Below are 6,341 nucleotides of genomic sequence, written 5' to 3'. Positions count from 1 at the left end.
CTTAAGGCCTTCTTTGCCTAAGTCTTTAATAGTAAGGTGAGATATTCCCTGGATACTCCACCTCACGAGACTGCAGGCAGGGAGGAAAAGCAGAACAAAGGTTCCCGATCCAAGTGGAAAGGGCTTGAGACCTACTAGGCAAATTAGATATTCATAAGTCTATGGGGCCAGAGGGAATTCACCCAACGGTGTTGAGAGCTGGCAGAAGTGCTTGCCAAACCTCTTTGCATCATCTACCAGCAGTCCTGGCTGACGGGTGAAATTCCATTGGACTGGAGGCTGGCAGATGTTGCACTCAATTACAAGAAGGGCTGGAGAGAGGATCTAGGAAACTACAGACCTGTCAGTCTGACTTCAGTGCAAGGGAAGGTCATGGAGCAGGTTATCTTGGGTACCACTTCACAGCACATACAGGACAACCGGGTGACCAGACCGACTCAGCATGGGTTTATGAAAGGCAGGTCCTGCCAAACTAACCTGATCGCCTTCTATGACAAGGTGACCCGCTTGATGGATGAGGGAAAACCTGTGGATATGGTGTACCTGGACTTTAGGAAAGCCCTCGACACAGTATCTCACAGTATTCTACTTGAGAAACTGGCTACCACTGGCCTGGAGAGGCATACCCTCTGCTGGGTTAGAAACTGGCTTGATGGCTGGGCCCAAAGAGTGGTGGTAAATGGACTTAAACCCAGCAGAAGTGGTAACAAGTGGTGTTCCCCAGTGCTCAGTGCTGAGTCCAGTGCCGTTCAATATCTTTATCAACAACCTGGATGAGGGGGTTGAATGTACCCTTAGCATGTTTGTGGATGACACTAAAGTAGGAGGAAGTGTCAATCTCTTGGAGGGTAGGGAGGCTGTACAGAGGGATCTGAACAGGCTGGATCGATGGGCTGAGGCCAATGGGATGAGTGCAAGCATTCGGAACCTTAGAAACAGTGCCAAAGGCACAGGCTGTGTGTCTTGAGCACAAAGACCTGCAGAAGATTTAAAACACAGCAGACAGACTACATAAACTACAGAACAACACAGACACAGGCTGGAAATGCCCTGCCTTGCACATGCTAGCATTGGGCTGAAAAGTAACCTCCACTCACCTTTACCTGCTCTAAGGGGACTCTACTTGCATAGCCCTGGTCCTTCAACTTAGCTTTTGGAGTGGCAAGAGCCTGAAGCTGCCCTTGGCAGGAAAAGCTCAAATCACATGGCCTAACCGGAGCGATCCTACCGCCTCCCAGTTCCTCTTCATCATCTGCACGAAAACCAAACAGAAAACACACACAGTGCCAACAGTCAGCATCACACTGCTCAGTGCCAACATCTTGTACTACACCCACAGCCAAACTGCCAAGGCACTCTGCTCACCTGCTTCAAGCTCACTCAAAATGTCAGACACTGCAGCTGTCATCACCTAACATAAGAAGAGAGAAAAAATTAATGTTGCACTTGTGCAAAATTAGGTCTGTGCTCCTTCTCAATACTACCCAGCTCACCTCACATGCTCTTCCCTTTCCAAAGGCAGCCTGCATGGTACCTGCAAAACCAAAGATGAATGCTCAACTGAGTTGCTGTGTACTGCTTTGCTCCTAGACACCAATTTGGACAACAACCTCTTCACCTCTCAAATCATTTGTTGAAATGAGGCTTTGCCCCACTGAGGCTGCATGCAGCACCTACAAAAGAAGAGAGGTTCTTAGATACGACACAAATGCACAGGCTGTGCCCAGTGACTCCCATTCCCATTCCAATACCTTGACTGCTCGCCTGCCCAGCCTCCACCATCCTGTTATGCCATGATGAGGCACGCGCTCCACCTGTAGGAGGCAAACAGCAAAAGCTGCTTGTAACTTCATGGACTCTAAGACACCTGAACAATAACCATGACTTCAGGTAACTAACCATTGCTCTCGTTGACCAAGTCCACTCCAGTGCCTCTATGCCACATTAGCTGGTCATAGAGCCAGCGGTCACATCTTCCCACAGACACCACAACTGACTCAGCTCACTATGTCACTCTATCCTCCACTCCATCAGCAGCCTTTCACGCACAGGTCACCCCTCTGCTTCTGAAGAACACAATATCAAAGAAGTCACCCCAACGCTCAGTGACACCTTAACAGTTCCAGACCTCTCGCTTCCATTTAGCGATACCATCTCTACTGCACACTACAGCCAAGCAGAACAGATCCACAACCAAACCCAAACATTAATTCCCACACCCTTGGCATTTAAACTGCTTTGCTACCACTCCACTTGCTTCTCCCACACAGTTTTGGTCATCTCCTCTGTGGCAGCATAGCCAAGCAGAAACTACTCTCCTCACCCACTGCATCTATGGCTACTTGTTCTGCTGTGCAGTTTGCAGTGAAAGTGCTACCAGAGAAGTGATTAGCAAGCAGCATTCGGAGCAAAGAGCTTCTCTGTGGCAGATATTCAGACAGGTTTTGCTGGAGAGTCACAAATGAAGTAACTATACTACAGCGTTCTTCTATTCACGATCTGCAGTTTGCAATGAAAGCGCTACTGGGAAAAGGAACTAACAAGCAGCAGCATTCGGTGCAGGCAGCCTGCCTTTGGCTGCTATTCGTGAATGTTTCCATATTTGCAGCAGAGGTTACCTGAGCATATTCCAATCGCGGATGACCAATCAATACTAAAGCAGTCTCCTATCCGTGCTGTGCCCTTTGCAGTGAAAGTGCTACCAGAGAAGTGACTAAGAAGCAGCAGCATTCGAAGCAAGCAATTCGCTTGCCCAGATCATCATAGTCCTGCAGAAGATCTGCAATCTCCTCATCGAAGTGGTGGAGCCCCAGCACTGGCAGCAGCTCCAGCGGGAAGGGGCAGAGCAGCACCAAGCCACCACCATCTCCTCCCGCTGCCCTGAAGAAGGGGTAGACACGGGGCAGGTGTGGGACCCCAACTGGGGTGACGTATAGAAACCCCAGCCAAGGGACCAGCAAAGCCCCCATGTAGGGCTGGATGAGGTTTGGAGCAGGCATGGGCTGCAGGCAATTGCCAGAGGCACCGTCAGCTGGAGGATGGATGGGGACAGGAGGAGGCCCCCACGCTCCCCTCTGATGATGGTCCCTGCCTGCCTCTGTCTGTCTTAGACCCACACCTTCCTGAGTCCTGAGGACGTGATGAAGGGACTGCAAGGAGAAACTGAAGAGACCGTAGAGGGAATCAGACTGAGCATTTCTACCATAGAGAAGTTCTTCCGTCCTACAGCACTTATTTCACTCACCTGATTCCCACGTGCTCCCAGTGGGTAAAGGGGGTTGTGCGGGTTTGCCCGGCCCTGTATAACCCTGCTCTGCTTGCTGATGGCCCTTCTCCACTTCCAGGAGGAGCCACAGCTCTGGCAACTCCCTCCCTCCCTTGTGTTCAGGAGAATGGACTCCTTCTTGCAGAGGCTTCAGACTATTGAGGTACTATTACAGCCTTTCGGGGCACAGTGCTAGGCCCATGTGGGCTGCCCCTGCCCGGATGGTGCCGAGAGCGGCACAGTAACAAGCTATGCTCTGGCCCCAGAGTGGGCTGGGGCAGTGGTGCAGGTGAGGAGCAGAGGAGAGCTGGGAGCCCAACAGTGGTGCACTGGTTGGAGCACAGCAGCATCGTCCCCAGCGGGACACCTGTGCCCCAGTGCCCTTGGGGCCAGACAGGCGCCCCAAGACAGGCTGCAAAGCCTCTCAAGGAAGGATGCTCCTTGGGCACAGTGACCTCACAGGATGCAGCCCTGCACCAGTGCTGCAGCTCCTGCACCCACAGTGCCTGGACAGAAGGAGCCAGGCTTTACCACTGGGAATAGATGGGTGAGACGAAGGTTTGTGCTCACCAGGAGCTGTACCAGACAGCTACCGAGTTTCTGACGCTAGGGAAGGCAGAGCTGGAAGGAGTGAGGGGAAAAATCTTCAGGATCCAGACATTCCAGATCTACAAGGAGGTCTCAGAACTCATCAAGGCTTTTGTAGATTGCAAATACGATTCCTTGGATGCCATAGAAGGAGTGAGTGAATGCTGGTGCAGAAGGGTATGCATGTGCTAAATGCATTATTCCCTGAAAAGAGAGGAGCTGGGCAGGAATGTTGCATCTCTTAGCTTAAAGATAAGAGATATTCAGCTGCTTCCTCCTCTCCTTTCCTGGGATCCTGGCCATATTCTAGGAGGAGGGAGTGGGCAGTGAGCAGCTGGGGCCAGCTACCTTTTTAAAAATGGGCACAACATGCTGTTCTTATTGACCGGTCATAAACAATGTTGTATAGGTATATTAATCCAGCTCAAAAGAGTGGTTCTGTTTGTGTGTATGCGTGTGTGTGTTTAAAGCGCTTCAAACGTTTGTAAGATTTGCAAATTGGGTTTTGGTTACATTGAGCCTCTGTTTTGATTAATCTTAAAAATGTAACTCTGAAACCTTTCAATTTCAAACGTCCACTAAGCCGGCAAACAGGGAGATTTACCTGGGACCTTTGAAGTGAAAGGCTGCAGATGACAAGATTTTAAAATACATTAAAAAACAAAAATAGAAAAAAGAAAGAAAATATGAAATACAGAAAGAAAACCAGAAAAGAAAACGGAAAAAAATAGAAAAAAGAACGTAGAAAACAAAACAAAACAAAACAAAAAAAAAAAAAAAAAAGGAAAAAAACCCAGCCCTGTGGCTGTATGTGTGAGTTCCCCCCCCAGCAACCAGCATGCGGCGGAGATGTGTGACAACAGTAAATGCTCCTGCTTGGATCTTCTTCACAGCCTCCTCAGTAAGAAGAGATTGAAAAGCACACAAGGTTTCGCTCCAAGCTTTTGGTCTTATTGGTAGCGGTTTAAGTGGTTTGGTTAGTAGGTCATTCGAGTGTCATTTTGCAAAGTCTTTTTGTGTAACCTGGTGTTATTAATTCTGATTTTACTGGACAAATACAAGCTATGGTTTATATTACTTTCCTACCTGTGTATACCACCCAAAGCAGTTGTGTTACTTAATTAATACCATATCAAAGATTGTATTAGAGAAAATAGGCCTTCAAGTCGCACCTGGAAAAAATTCAAACCTGGAAATATTTTGAGTGGAAAATTTTGAATACCACAATTGAACCCCAGCAAGCCAAATTGCAAATAGTAGTTAAAACAATTTACAAAAGCTAAACCTTATTTGTATATAACTAATGCAGAATTAAGTCCATTATTTGATCTTCTTAAGGGAGGACATGGCTTTAACAGCACCTCGAGTGATGCACAACAAATTTTGAGCAAAATTGGAAAAACCATTGCTCAGAAAAAAAAGCCCATAGACGACTTGATGGTCATCCAATGTGTGTTTTTGTTATTCTGTGTCAGGCATTTGCTGATCATAGACTTAAAGGACTGTTTCTTCACTATTCAGTTACATCCTAATGACACTCAACGCTTTGCATTCACTTTACCCACAATCAATAGGGAAGGACCTGATTTGGCCTTTGAGTGGACAGTATTGCCGCAGGGCATGAAAAATAGCCCCACTTTGTGTCAGTTGTTTGTGGATAATGCTTTAAGAGAAATAAGGCGTGCATGGCCACAAACCATGATCTATCACTATATGGACGATATTCTTTTTGCACAGAACCAGCTATTTACCACTCAACAAGAGAAATATTTGGAGACACAACTAACTACACATAATTTGATTATAACAATGGAAAAAATTCAACGTTCCCCTGTTTGGAAATATCTAGGATGGAACATAACGAATTCTCAAGTACAACCACAAAAATTAACCTTTTGCACCTCGCTTACAACAGTTAATGATGCTCAACGACTTTTAGGAGACCTGCAATGGTTACGACCTATAGCAGGAATCACCAATGATGAACTGGATGTTTTACGTCCTCTTTTAAAAGGAACTGATCCAGCACGGAAAATTACTTTAACAATCGAACAACGACAAATGATACAACGCCTTAGTGAAACTCTTGTCGACTGCACAGTGGACCGTATAGATCCCAACTTGCCCGTGGACCTCATAATTCTCCAAGAGCAATCCCAATTTATCGGAGCCCTTACACAAAAAAAGAAAAAGGGGGAGATTAGAGTACTCAAATGGATCTTTACAATGGATGCATCATGATCTGAATGTAGTAACGGACTCCATGTATGATGCCAATATAGTGAATCGTGTAGAAGATGCTCGAATAAAAGAAATACACAATCAACGCTTGTTTGATTTAATTCGACAATTACAATCAGCTATCCGACAACGCACGTGCCCTTTTTGCATACTACATATTAGAAGTCCTATGTGGACAGAAGGACTTGGAGAAGGAAATTATAGAGCAGATCAACTCGTATCTTTGGCCGCACCACTGAGTGATTTT

This window comes from Cuculus canorus, chromosome 25 (assembly GCF_017976375.1).
Source record: "Cuculus canorus isolate bCucCan1 chromosome 25, bCucCan1.pri, whole genome shotgun sequence".
Classification (NCBI taxonomy): Eukaryota; Metazoa; Chordata; class Aves; order Cuculiformes; family Cuculidae; genus Cuculus; species Cuculus canorus.
Note: the sequence above shows the minus strand (reverse complement) of the source record.